Source organism: Orcinus orca, chromosome 15, assembly GCF_937001465.1.
Source record: "Orcinus orca chromosome 15, mOrcOrc1.1, whole genome shotgun sequence".
Taxonomy (NCBI): Eukaryota; Metazoa; Chordata; class Mammalia; order Artiodactyla; family Delphinidae; genus Orcinus; species Orcinus orca.
The window spans coordinates 59,871,840-59,887,029 of record NC_064573.1 but is presented as its reverse complement, the minus strand read 5'-3'; positions in this window follow the sequence as shown (position 1 = coordinate 59,887,029).

The following is a 15,190-nucleotide window of genomic DNA, read 5'->3' as shown; positions in this document are numbered from 1 at the left end:
TATATCTTTCTTTCTCTGTGTCTGTTTCTCTCTTGGTGTCTCTTGGTATAGATAGATAGGTAGATAGATAGATAGATGATAGCTAGCTAGATAAATAGATGGATGGATGGATAGATAGATCGATTGATTGATGGATGATAGATATATAGCTACATCCTACTAGTTCTGTCTCTCTGGAGAACCCTAATTAATACAAACACCTGAATCACTTGGAGAGCTGCTGAACCTCTTTGCAATCCAGAGTTTATTTCAAGACTTTTAAAAAGCCAAGTGTACGAAAAGAAGGAGCAAAACTTGTGAGCTTTGCCCATTTATGAAGCATGTTCACATACATATGATTAAACCTTCATGCAACTTTGAATTTCTCATTATCACCAATTTACAAATGAGGAATCAGAGCCTCAGAGAATTTAAATAACTTGTGCAGCCTCATACAGCTAACACATGAGAAAGCCAGGAAACTAAACATAATATGAAATCTAGTATATTTTTAACCTTTTATTTTGAAAAAATTTTAAACATCAGAAGAGTACAGAGAAGAATATAGTGTTATCTACCCATTACCTAGATTTAACAATTAACATTCATACGTTTTCTTCATCTTTTTCTTTTCTTTTGCTGGAAAGTTTTTTTATAGACATGTTCTTTCATCTTCAAATACCTAGAATGTAATTCTTAAAAAATAAAGAGTTTTTCTTACTTAACTGTAGCAGCAGTATCACACGAAACCTAATTAGCAGTAATTCCCCTCTGACCAACTAATACTCAGCCTATGCTCAGATTTTCACAATTGCATCAAATTGTCTTTGACAGCTGGTTTACTCAAACCAAACTTCAACTGAGGTTACGCTTACATTTGGTTGTTTAAAAATTTTTTTTCCTTTAATTTAGAACAGTACTCTCTGCTTTTAATCTTGACATTCACTTGTTGATGTGAATTGCTGACCCATTTATTCTCCCACTTTCTAGAATTCTGTGTTCTCCAGAGGCTGTGTAATTTGCTCCTCTATCCCCTGTATTTCGATCATCTGGAAGTTAGATGTTAAAACGTGATTATATTCAGGTTAAACATCTTCTCACTCTACTATCACCCTGATTTCTCGGCAGAAAAATTTTACCCACACTACTTATCCATTTAGCTCTGTCAGTGACTTTTTTGTTGGGGAAGTTGAGAAACGAGGAAATACGTTAAGGAAGACGCTGGGTGACTGGGGCAGGTCTGGTGCTCACACAGATTCACGTCAGAAGGGCTCGCTGCCTCTTGCTGGGTCACCTACTGACTGAAGACCACTGGTGTCCTAATCTCTTTGTATTATAATAAAGGAACGAGGCTCCACTTATGAGAATACAAAGTAAGTGCTATTAGTCTGCCAGCCAAAGACAGACTTTTTCCAGACATTTACAGAGGTCTGCACAGCTGCAGGCTCTTTAGTGACCGACAGCTTCCCCGGGGCACAGGAGCATCTGTGGCTGCAGATCCGTGTGCTGGAACCCCAGGTAGGGATTACACCTGTGATCTGGCTTTATGATAACTGTTCTCCAATTAGCTGAGTTGACCGCTATTTACAAAAGAATTTACTAAAAAGATATGATGTCTGGAATTTAAGGACTTCACCTTTCACATCTTTCTCCTTAATTGTACCTCCACCAATATTTTCTTTTCTGTGGAAATAAATTGTAATTTCACTTCTAAAGATGGAGTCAGCGTGAGATGGAAAATGTGAATTCCATGCTTAATTCAAGAGACATTTTGTTTGTTTCAAATATTGGGGAGGATAGGCCCCAGGAGAGAAAATTAATAACTATCTTCTTAAAAACAGTTGCAAATTCCTTTGGACAACAACTGCTTAAAAGCATTAGATTTGAGGGTGCTGGGATTCAGTCAATAAACAGTTGAGCTCCCACTAAGTGTAAGGTAGTTTGTTAGGGGCTCTGTGGGGACTGCAGGGAGGGCTTTATCTGTAATCACGCATGCGATCCCCCACAGGTGACAGGGTCCCCTGCCTAGCGCCCTGCCGGGGCGTGTTTCACACAGAAAGTTCTTTAAAGTAGCTTTGTGAGCTTGGTGTCTGGTACCTGAGGAAGCAGTTCCTAGGCACTTTCACTACGTTGTATCATCGGGCTCCCCAAACACCTAAAGTTCAGAGCGTCACAGGGAGGTCACAGTTGTGGGGTGGCTCGTAATCAGGGGACAGAGAGAGAAGAAGACCCTCGGGTCCAGAGACCCTGGAGGTTCCCAGCACGTGGTCCCCGACAGCGGGGAGGCGGGTGAGAGTGATCCTTATTTGACAAAAGAAAAATTTTAAGTCCCTTTTGTAAACTATGTGCCTGGCAGATACGAGCCCATAATAATTACATGTTTTCTCAATTAACAAATAAGTGAATTAAAGTCACACAGCTGACAGGTGGCAGCGAGGGTTAGGGCCCCCGCTGTTCCTTCAGCCCCACATTTTGTGTGTTCTGAGTTGATTATATGTGGCCAGAGTAGGTTGCTTGTGGTATTTAAACAGCAAATAGCTCAGCCCCATTCCTTGATTTGTAGGACTCCAAGAAAAGCTTTTAATCCAAGGCAATACCAGCAACCTTGGGGACCTTCCAGGGAATTTTCTCCTCCCTTGACTTGAGAGCACGCCCCATGATTGATGGATTCAGTTCAGATACTGTGTGTCTCGCAGGTGAACCTTACCAAAAAGAGCAATATCGTTGTTCTTTAATTTTGTGAAAACAGAGATTTCTCCCCTGCAAAGAAGAAGATCAGAGAGGCCGTATCCTAGACGTCACTTCGGCATTCCCAAAGGTACAGATGCTTTTTAGAAGTGTAATGCAGTGTCTTTCAATTGTTGTCTTTTTCATCTACTTTGCATTCTTTTTCTATATAATTTTTTTTTTTTTTTTTTTTTTTTTTTTTTTGCGGTACGTGGGCCTCTCACTGCTGCGGCCTCTCCCGTCGCGGACCACAGGCTCCGGACGCGCAGGCTCAGCGGCCATGGTTCACGGGCCCAGCCGCTCCGCGGCACGTGGGATCTTCCCGGACCGGGGCACGAACCCGTGTCCCCTGCATCGGCAGGCGGACTCTCAACCACTGCGCCACCAGGGAAGCCCTGCATTCTTTTTTTAATATTTATTTTATTGAAGTGTGGTTGATTTACAATGTTGTGTTAGTTTCTACTGTACAGCAAAGTGATTCAGTTATACACACATATATTTTTCATATTCTTTTCCATTATGGTTCATCATAGGATATTGAATATAGTTCCCTGTGCTACACAGTCGGTCCTTGTTGTTTATACTTTGCATTCTTAACGTAAAGCTGTAAACACTGCTGGTAGTTAGGGATGAAGAGCTTGGTTGCTTGGCCCTAATCCAATCCTGCAGCCTCTCCCAGGCTTTTCTCATCCAGGGGCTGCTGAGCTGGGTCTGAAGGGATTTAGGACACGGGTCTCTTGGTTTCTTGCTCCCTTTTCTTTCAATGCAGAGGAGTCTCGTATGGAAACAATCATACATTCTTATGACATGAAATTTTGAAAATCTCAAGTTACCACCCCTTCTATTTTTTAAACTTTTTCCTTGCAAAGTAGTATGTGTTCAGAAGAGGAAGTCTGCAAATTTGCAAAGAAGCAATTGCTTTCAATGCAGGTTTGTGAGATGAGTCCCTGCTTTCATCACAAGCTTTCTGTGTGTCATTGGTCCTCAAAGTGTGGCCAGCAGCATCGGCAGATGTCAGAAATGCACATTCTCGGGCCCCACCCCAGACCCACTGAATCAGAGACTCTGGGGTGGTGCCCAGCAATCTGCTTTGAAAAGCCCTCCAGGGGATTCTTAGAAGCTACAGCATGAGGACCACTGATGTAAGAACCGTGCAAGGTACTCGGCAGGCAGCTAGGCTCCCTAACCTGAGAGTGAATTCCTGGTAAACTCAAGCATGTCAGTTACATAATCTACTCAATATGATACTTGTTGAAATACCTTATGTCCTTAAATAATCATCTTTAGTCAACAAAACAATTTAAATAAATACGCTACAGAAATCGCTCACACATCCTTGTGCTGGTCCTCAGGTCTGAGATAGACGTGGCAGCATGGCCAGCAGACATGGGGCCGGACATGGAAACACAGCCCAGGAGCTCTTTCACTGCGTGGCCAGACCTGCAGACAAACTCCAGTTGTGTGGTTTCAATAGACTTTTCACAATAGACTGTGATCAGGGGTCAGTGGTCATGGATTAACCAAAATATGTTTATAAGGAATCTGTTCGTCCTGCTAAACTGGGATTCCCTAGAGGTGAACCTATAAACAGACAAAGAACTAGGCCCTCAGTGAATTCCACTAAGTCTTTAAATCAGCTCATGTGGAAACGTTTATGTAAAATAAAGTGAAAAAAAATCACAGTAAAAAATGGGTCCATGGGGGGGCTTCCCTGGTGGCGCAGTGGTTGAGAATCCGCCTGCCGATGCAGGGGACATGGGTTCGTGCCCCGGTCCGGGAAGATCCCACGTGCCGCGGAGTGGCTGGGCCCGTGAGCCATGGCCGCTGAGCCTGCGCATCCGGAGCCTGTGGTCCGCAATGGGAGAGGCCACAACAGTGAGAGGCCCGTGTACCGCAAAAAAAAAAAAAAAAGTGTCCATGTACATTAAGCAAAGATTGAAAGTAAGTTAGAAATGATGACAGTTATTAAAAATTCAAAATTGAGGTTCCTTTTTTCTTCCATGTTGCCTACTTTCAAATGTTTGCACCTACTTTAAGACTTCTGACTGAGACAGAAGAGTTGAGTTTCTGAAACCCAGAAGGACCAGGTTTCAGCCCTGACTCTGCCACTGACACCCACACCTCCTAAGCGAGGTCTCTACGGGGTCAAAGCATCAGGCCCATCTTCATTGGTGAATGGGAGCTAACACCTGCCCTTGGATCTCACAGGCTGTTTCGCTTAACAACAGAGGGGCTGTAATAACTTACACAGGGGCTTCATAGACTGTAAAATGAAAAAAGAAAGGATGATTTTATCAGGGACTCAGCAGTTCTGGACTCTGGCAATCCTATTTTTTTTTTAAGATTTTTTTTTTTGATATGGGCCATTTTTAAAGTCTTTATTGAATTTGTTACAATATTGCTCCTGTTTTATGTTTTGGTTTTTTGGCGCGAGGCATGTGGGATCTTAGCTCCCCGACCAGGGATCAAACCCGCACCCCCTGCATTGGAAGGCGAAGTGTTAACCATTGTACCTCCAGGGAAGTCCCAGGCAATCCTATTAATTAAATGTCCTTTGTAGGTAGTGACCTGTAGTAGCTAATGAGGAAGTGAAATAGCGACCAACAGCTGTCTTACTGACCAGGCTGCAACTCCCTGTGTCCTGGGAAGCACAGTGACACCATTACCAGGCAGGCGGTGAGAACAGAAGCAAACGAATATGGAAACTAACATTTATTACACACTTACTGTGTGTCAGGTGCAGGTAACCCTTTCCCTAAATCAGGTCATCTAATCGTCCCAGCCACCCTAGTGACGGTCCTGTTCCCATTATACAGCTGAGCTAAGTGAAGCTCACGGGTGACAGAGTGAGTGGGGAGGTATGATTGGACACCGGGTCCATGTCGTTTCTGGTGTCCTCTCACCACACTGGACATCTGATAAAATTGACATATGGTGCTCCGTGTCTTTCACAGTGGCCTTGAGGGCCTTATTTTCTTGTCCTGCTTGCTCATCTGAGTCTGGCCTGGAGTCCTCAGCCCCACTCCCTCCCCTGAAAGAAATGTCAGGTGACCGTGACCCCAAAAAACTGCAGAACGTTTTTTTTTAATTTATTTAATTTATTTATTTTTGGCTGCATTGGGTCTTTGTTGCTGCACGCAGGCTTTCCCTAGTTGTGGCGAGCGGGGGCTACTCTTCGTTGCGGTGCGCAGGCTTCTCATTGCAGTGGCTTCTCTTGTTGTGGAGCACGGGCTCTAGGCATGTGGGCTTCAGTAGTTGTGGTGTGTGGGCTCAGTAGTTGTGGCCCACGGGCTCAGTTGCTCCACGGCATGTGGGATCTCCCTGGACCAGGGATCGAACCTGTGTCCCTTGAAATGTCAGGCGGATTCTTTTTTTTTTAATAAATTTATTTATTATTTATTTATTTTTGGCTGCGTTGGGTCTTCATTGCTGTGCACGGGCTTTCTCTAGTTGTGGTGAGCGGGGGCTACTCTTCGTTGTGGTGCACTGGCTTCTCATTGCAGTGGCTTCTCTTGTTGCAGAGCACAGCCTCTAGGTGCACAGGCTTCAGTAGTTGTGGTGCACAGCCTCAGCAGGTGTGGCACACAGGCTCAGTAGTTGTGGCTCATGGGCTCTAGAGCGCAGGCTCAGTAGTTGTGGCGCACAGGCTTAGTTGCTCCGTGGCATGTGGGATCCTCCTGGACCAGGGCTGAAACCCGTGTCGCCTGCATTGGCAGGCGGATTCTTAACCACTGCACCATCAGTGAAGTCCCTGCAGAACTTCTTTGATGCAGTTACATCTCTCAGTGGACATCTGAGCTTGTAATCTGGGGGGAACCTGGAAGGTTGGTATTTTCAGGGTCTTGTTTGTTGGGAGAGGTGGGAAGATGCCACGGTCCCCCTACGTAACCAGGCAGTGCTCTCCTGAGGTGTCGCCAATTCCGGCCTCCAAGACTAGGTACGTGTGGTCCCTCAGCTTCAGTCTCCTTGTCCATAAAGTGGGAGCAACCACAGGCCTTGCCTAGCTGCTCTTTGGTGTACAGCTGTGTTGAGTTTCAGCAGAATCTCAGGAGGAAGCTGCAGGCCGAGGTGACCGGGTTGGCAGGTCGCTGGTCTCCAGAGGCCGTGGTGAGCTGACCTGGGGCTTGGTCACAGGGAGTGGGGAGCTAGAGGCAAGATCCTGGGTGCAACCAATGGGCCGTAGTTGTTTAAGTCACTGCATCTTTGATGCATTTTGCTCATAAACCCGCCACCTGCAGAGAGTGGAGGCGACTGCCAAGCCCCCCTCCCGCCTCCACCGTCTCCCCCACCCCCATACTTCTCACACCGGAGGATGACATACCCGCTACTAGGTGACTGCATCCACAGAGGAGGAGTCCCCCCAGCGCTGCCGCCGGGTCTGCCTGGGGAGCACGCTTCACCTAGGGCCTCTGACCAGTTATTTTTTTTGCCCAGCCAGGACTTCTCAGAATAAATTGAGATAAAGGTAAAGGTTTATTTATCCTTCCACATCTCCAGTGAGCATTAATGCTATTTGACTAAAAAGAATGATGCTAAACCCTGCCCTCGAAGGAGGCGTGGGGTCCTGGGTGGGCTGGTCTGGATTGGTTTGTGGGGTTTCAGGGCCTGAGTCCAGAGGCCTGCACAGACCCGAGATACAATATCCTTGAGAGATGTGACTTGAAAGCTGTGGACACCAACCAAAGGGTTCTCCGTCTAGAGGTAATTCAGGGAGGAAAACTCCAAGTTCAAGCTGGGCAGATGGAGGCAGGGAGGCCAGGAGGCAGAGAAGCCTTGAGCAGAGTGTGGGAGGCTGGGCCCTTCCCAGGCTCTGCTTCCTGTGCTGAGGTCCATAAAGCCTCCCGCCCAGCACCCCGCCCTAAAGGCATCGTTGCTCGCTAACCCGCTAACCTCAGTTAGGGGCCTACGTGCTCTCCCAGGTGGATCCACTCGCAGCAGCTCTGTCCGCCACTAAGCAGAGGCGGTCGAGCTTCTCACCACTTCATCTACCATTTCCCATCCAGTTCCCTCTCCCCTTGATCCAGTCAAGGCCCATTTGGCCTTGGTATTTGCATGTGGCCCAGTTTTTAACCTTGGGACCCGCTTGAAGACCCCGGTGTGCACCCCCACCCCAAGTCCTCCCGGTCTATGATCACGTAAAGTAGTGTATCTGTCTCAGCTTGGGTGCCAGCACTGGGCCCTGGTCCACTGGCTGGTGCTGGGCCAGCGGGGGCATTGAGATCTTTCAGAGAAACATCTCTTTCCACTGCATCATTATGGTGTGCTAGGAAAATGCTTTATCTCAAAGCCAGAGCTCCTGCATCTGTGTTCTTTCCCCCTTACCTCTTCAGGATCCCCTGATTCTCACCCTGCCCAGGGTAGTCAAATAAACGTATATACTGCATATACATTTTTAATACATACATTTTTTTATTGATAAAATATGCATAAGATTTATCACTTTTAAGTATACAGTTCAGTGGCATTAAGTACATTCATATTGTTGGGCAACCTCCAGCACCATCCATCTCCAGAACTTTTTCATCTTCCCCAGACTGAAACCCTATCTATGAATTTGACTGTTCTAGGCACCTCATATAGGTGGAATCATACAGTATTTCTTTTTTGGGACTGGCTTATTTCACTTAGCAGAATGTCTTCAGGGTCTACCTATGTTGTGGCATGTGTCATAATTTCCTTCCTTTTTAAGGCTGAATAAGAGTCCATTGTACATACAGACCACACTTTGTTTACCTACTCCTCCATCACTGGACACCTGGGTTGCTTCTATCTTTTGGCTCTTGTGAATAGTGCCACTATGAATATGGGTGTGCAAATATCTGTTTGAGTATGTGCTCTCAGTTCTTTGGGGTATATGCTCAGAAGTGGAATTGCTGGATTATATGGTGATTCTGTGCTCAATTTTTTTGAGAAACTGACATGTTATTTTCCACAGCAGCTGCACCATCATACATTCTCACCAGCAATGCATGAGTGTCCCAGTTTCTCTATATCCTTGCCAATGCTTGCTATTTCCTTCCTTCCTTCCTTTCTAATAATAGTCATCCTAATGAGTGAGAAGTGGTCTCTCATTGTGGTTTTGATTTGCATTCCCCTAATAATTAGTGATATTGAACATCTTTTCACGTGCGTATATCTTCTATGTCTATTGAAGTCTGTTGCCCACTAAATATATAAAATAAGTTTTACTGTCATTCAAGAAAACTCACTTCTTGTAGCTTTTTAATATATATACCAAACATTTTCACCTTATAATCACAGGCTAATGTCTCTTATCAACCCACATTGATTTGGGAGGTGTTGAAAAATAGAAAGAAACTAGATAATCATGTGACATGCACGTCAATATGCATATACACACCATGTTTATTCATTATGTACGTTTGAACAGTGCCCTGAATACATATCATGACCAAACGCCAAATGACCAGATCTTAAAAACAACACTCAACCAAAGCCGGGAGAACTCCAGCTTCACTCAAAGCTGAGGCAGGAGCTCAGTATCAGCATCACAGATTAAGCTTCTGAAGTACAAAAATAAATGGCATGTTATAAAAAAATTAAGATAATTTCACCCTTAAATATTTTAGTAACCAATATTTTAAAGTTTGACATTATATTATAGAAATAAAATCTGTCAGTGTTGTCATCTATACTACTTCTGTAGTCACTCGACTGCACATTTATGAGACTCAGTTGTCACCAGTACACTGAATGACAGCACTAATCTTTGTGCATAACAGAATGTAATTGGGGAAAATGGTTTTCCGTAATTTATTTGCTTGAAGGAACTGACTACCCAGGAAAATCTCAAAAATACCTTATCTTCAACTACCAAAAAAATGGCTGGCAGACCATAACAAAAAATATGATAAGCTTTTTATTTTAATTTGTAGTTTCTGTGGCCTCAAATCTATAAGAAATTGTTTTCTTGGAAGTATTCTTGTGGCATCTATTTTTAAGTTTATTAGAAGGAAAAAAATGGATTTGGGATACCTAGTTCTCTAATATTTTTTCCCTACTGTTTATACACTTTAGTGTATCTATTTGGATTAAAGATAGTTCATTATGGGTGTATTGTATGTTGTTTTGGATTTTTTTCTCCTTGTAAAATTGAGATGGCAGAGTTTACATTATGATTTTAATGTCACTCTCATGAGATGTGTAGAGCTTTCAAATAGGATTTTGGGGGAAAAGATTCTTGGCTTAAAGGGGGGTTTTAAAAAACTTAAAAATCAAAAGCAGTTCTTACAGATTATTTTGTTTAATCATAGGATCATGAGTACAACAAAACTCTGAAAAGCTAGGAATCATGATATAATCACTATTACCTTATGTTCGTAATTAAATTTTTATATAAATTTATTGGCTCCAAAAGTACATAATGTTCTTTCTCAAATTAACTATCTAAAACACTCTTTATAAAATAATAGCTTTCACAGTATTCATTTATATTGCAGCATTCACTCTGGCAGTTATGAATTTATGTAGCTCTTTGACAGAATTTCAGAACAGGAAGCACATAAGGAGATTTTCCTCCAAGTTATATTTAGACTGCTTAATTATATTTGAAAGGGCATCTTCAGATAATAACAAATCCATATCACGGTTATTCCTATTATTGACATTGTCACATTGATTGCATGCGCTGGGGCCCTGGGCGCACACGTGGTCACTGAGCTGCGCAGTCTCGGGGATGCCGGAAATGACGTAGGAGCGGCGGGGGCTCCCCCACCCCCACCCCCACTGCCTGGCTGAAATCCCGCAGAAGTTAAAAGCACGAAGGCTGGAGTCAAATGCCATTGCCTCCCTAAAATACGCGTTATTTATTTCTAAACCGGCAGAAGGATGGACGTGAAAGTTGCGTGAGCACGGGGCGCCCAGTCCATCCGGAGAAGCGTTAAATTGGGGGTGGGCATCCTTTCCCTTTGCTGAGGCGCAGTGACAGCTAAAGATAGGGAGCCATCAGAGCTCACCTGGAGGTACCCACGCTGCCCCGTACAGCGGCGACGTGGATGCGCAGGTGCGCGGCGCGGACGGTGACCTGAGGGTTCTCTGTGCATCTCACCACGTGCAGCCGCGGTCTGCACTGTAAAGTGAAGACGCTTTACAGGTATTCACTCCTTCGACCCTCACAACAGACCGCGGGAAAGGCACTTGTATTTTACAATTTACACTTAGCAGACCTGGAAACCACATCGGAAGGGGGTGTGGCGACCGCTCCCCATCCACGGACCCAGGACGCGGAGCCCCTGCCTTTGGATGGAGGCGGGAGCACTTCCTTCTCTCTCCAGTTTCAGGCTCGGGGACTCTCACCCGAGGGGCTTGGGGGGCAGGGAGGGCCTGAGCATCCTAAGCGGGCGGCTGAGGACCCGAAGGGGAGGGAAGAAACCAAGGGTGCGCGCGGTGCCTCTAACCTGCCTGGGGAGCCCTGCTTCAAAAACAAAAGTAGTACTAAATAATCAAATTAAGCCAGGTAAATACTTCCTTTTCCTCTTCTGGTTTCCCGTCCCTCGCCCCTCCCCCTCTTCCTCCTCCTTCTTCTTCTGCTTTTCCTCCTCCTCCCTGCCCCTCCCCCTCTCCTCCCCGCCCCTCCCCCCTCTCCTCCCCCTCTTCCTCCCTTCATGTCCCTCCCGCTCCTTCTCCTCCTACTTCTCTTCATTTATTTATCCCCAAAGATGATATGGAGAAAAATTCAGAGTGTTTAAAGTTCTTTGGTGCTGGGTTAGGTTTTGTCACCCAAATTTTTCAGGAAGAGGCAAATTCTTTTTTTTAAATACATTTTTAAAAATCGTGTGTGTGGGGAAGACATTAAATTTACCATCTTAACCATTTTAAAGTGTACAGTTCTGTAGTGTTCAGTGCATTCACATTATTTGCGTGCTTAGTAAACTTTTAAAAGTCAAAGTAAAACATGCATGCAGAAAAAAATGGCCCAAATCATAAGACATAGCATGAAAAATTATCACAGAGCGTTCACTCATAGGCAGCCTCCACTCAGGCTAAGAAATGGAATATTCCCAGTACCCTCTCAAGCGCTGCTCAGGCCCTCTTCCCGTCATTAGCCGTGCCCCCAAAGGCAGCCTTTAAACTGACTTCTAACACCAAAGGTTAGTTTTGCCCATTTAAAATTTTTGAATAGGTGGGATCGCACAGAATGTATTCTGCAGCATCTGGCTTCTTTCAATTAGCAGTACGTCTGTGAGAGGCATTCATTTCATAGCGTGTGGCCGTGGTTCATTCATCTCCGTTGCTATATGGCATTCCATAACACGAATATAGCAGAGTTTTATTTACCCATTCTAATGTTGATGGGCACTTGGATTTTTTCTAGTTTGTGGGCTTGTTACAAATAGCAGTGGTACGTACATGTCCCTTGGAATGGAATTGCTGGATCATAGGTTCCGCATGTGTTTGACTTTAGTAAATATTGCCAAATATTTTCTAAAGTGGTTGTACCAATTTCCATTCCCAAGAGCATTGTATAAAAGTCGCGTTGCTGTATGTGGAAGGAAGAATAATGCCCACACCCCTCTCCCTGCCCAAAATGATGTCCATGTCCTTGTTCCTAGAACCTGTGAATATGTTACCTTATGTGGCAAAAGGACTTTGCAGCTGTGATTAAGTTACGGATCTTGATGGAGAGAGATCATGCTGGATGACACAGGTGGGCCCGTGTCATCACAGGTTCTTAAATGTGGAACAGAAAGGAAGCGGGTCAGAGGCAAATGTGACCGTGGAAGGGTGGACACAGAGATGCAATTTTGCCGGCCTTGAAAATGAAAGGAGGCCAAGAGCCCAGGACCATGAGGGTCTCTAGAAGCAAAAAAGGCAAAGAAATGGATTCTCTTCCAGACCCTCCAGAAAGTAGTGCAGTTTCTGACACCTCCATAAGCCCAGTGAAACTGTGTCAGGCTTCTGACCCACTGAACTCTGAGATAATAAATTCGAGTTGCCTGAAGCCACTAAATTTTTAGTAATTTGTTACAGCGTCAATAGGAATATAAGACTCCACATCCTCAACAGTACTTGATATTACCTTTTAAGTTATTTTTATTCTGATGGGTGTTTTATGGTATCTCATTGTTTTAACTTACATTTCCCTGATGAGAAGTGAGATTGAGCACCTTTTCATGTGTTTACTTGCCATGTGGATATACTCTTTTATGAGCTGCTTGTTTGCATATATTGCCTGGGTTCCTATTGGATTGTCTGTCCTTTTCTTAATGACCTGTAGTTTTGTGACTATTCTGAAGATACACTCTTTTCAGTTATGTGTGTTGCAGTTATCTGCCACTTGATAGCTTGTGCTCTCTTAATAGTGTCTTTGGGTAACAGAACTTATAATATGGTCCAATTTATCTTTTTCCTGCATGGTCAGTGTTACTGTGTTTGAAATAATTCCCTATCCCAAGGCCAGGAAGATATTCTCCTGTGTTATCTTTTGAACCTTTTTATTTTAATTGGAGTATAGTTGATTTACAATGTTGTGTTAGTTTCAGGTGTACAGCAAAGTGATTCAGTTATACATATACACATATCTATTCTTTTTCAGATTCTTTTCCCATTTAGGTTATTACAGAATATTGAGTAGAGTTCCCTGTGCTATATAGTTTGTCCTTGTTTATTATCTATTTTATATATATGTGTATATGTTAATCCCAACCTCCTAATTTATCCCTCCCCCCCCACCTTTCCTCTCTTTTGAAGCTTTATTGCTTTCATATTTGTGTCTCAGCTCCTCTGGAATTGATTTTTGTATATGGAGTGATGTAGGCATCGAGTTTCATTTTTTGTCCTCATCTGACACCCCAGTTGACCCAGCTCCCGGCTCTGCTGCACTGCTTTTGTCTGTCTCTTGCTACTCTGTGTTGCCACTGTTATCATAAATCAGGCATCCACATGTGTGTGGGTATGCTTCTGGACTCTTCATTTTGTTTTATCAGTCTGTTTGTTTATGTTCACTCCAATACCACACTCTCTTAAGTATTGTAGTTTTGATGTAAGCATGGATATCCAATAGAGGAAGTTCTTCCCATATTGTCGTTCTTCAAAATTAGTAATAGCATTTCTAATTTTTTTTTTTTTAGAATGGCCCTTTGTATTTTTTTTTTTTTTGCCTTGGCCCTTTGCATTTTTGCCTTGGCCCTTTGCATTTCCACACAGACATTTAGAATCAGATTGTCACTATCCACACACAACAAAAAATTGCTCAAATTTTGATTGGGAATGAATTGAATCTGTGAACCAATTTGGAAGACAATTGACATCTTTACAAAATTGAATTTTCTAATCTGTGGCCTTGCTGTAGCCTTATATATATATTTTTAAGACTTTAATAGATTAATTTATCTCAATAATTTCTCTAGTTTTCTATATAATGGTCCTGCATATCTTTCTCTAGATTTGTTTGTAGAATTTGACTTTTTTTAAATCGAAGTATAGTTGATTTACAATGTTGTATTAGTTTCAGGTGTACAGAAAAGTGATTCAGTTATACATATATTCTTTTTCAGATTCTTTTCCATTTTAGATTATTATAAGATTTTGAATATAGTTCCCTGTGCTACACAGTAGGTCCTTGTTGATTATCTATTTTACTTATAATAGTGTGTCTATGTTAATCCCAAATTCCTAATTTTATCCTTCCCCCCATTTAGGATTTGACTTTTTTTTTTTAAATTTATTTATTTATTTATTTTTGACTGTGTTGGGTCTTCGTTTCTGTGCGAGGGCTTTCTCTAGCTGCGGCAAGCGGGGGCCACTCTTCATTGCGGTGTGCGGACCTCTCACTATCGAGGCCTCTCGTTGCGGAGCACAGGCTCCAGACGCGCAGGCTCAGTAGTTGTGGCTCACGGGCCTAGTTGCTCCGCGGCATGTGGGATCTTCCCAGACCAGGGCTCGAACCCGTGTCCCCTGCATTGGCAGGCATGATCCTCAACCACTGCACCACCAGGGAAGCCCAGGATTTGACTTTTTTAAGTGCTATTGCAAAGGGCATCAAATTTTAAATTTTTGTGTATAACTATTGGGTGCTGACTTATAATTATAGAATTGACCTTGTGTGCAGTGACTTTGCTAAATTTACTTCTTAATTTTAAGTTTATTTTCAGATTCTTGTATTTTCAACATATACAATCACATCATTTGTGAATAAAGACAGCTTTACTTTGGAAGAGCCACATTTGATGTAGGGGATATGGAAAAACTGGGTCTCTCATGCATTACTGACAGGAATACGAAATGGTGTGGCTGCTTGGACAATAGTTGGCAATTCCTCAAAATATTAAAGTTACCATATGATCCAGCAATTCCAATCTAGGTATATACCCAAGAGAATTGAAAGCATACATTTACATAAAAACTTGCATGTGAATGTTTATAGTTGCATTATTCATAATAACTAAAAAGTGGAAACAACCCAAATATCCATCAACTGATGAGTGGATAAATAACATGGTGTATATGAATACAAAGAAATATT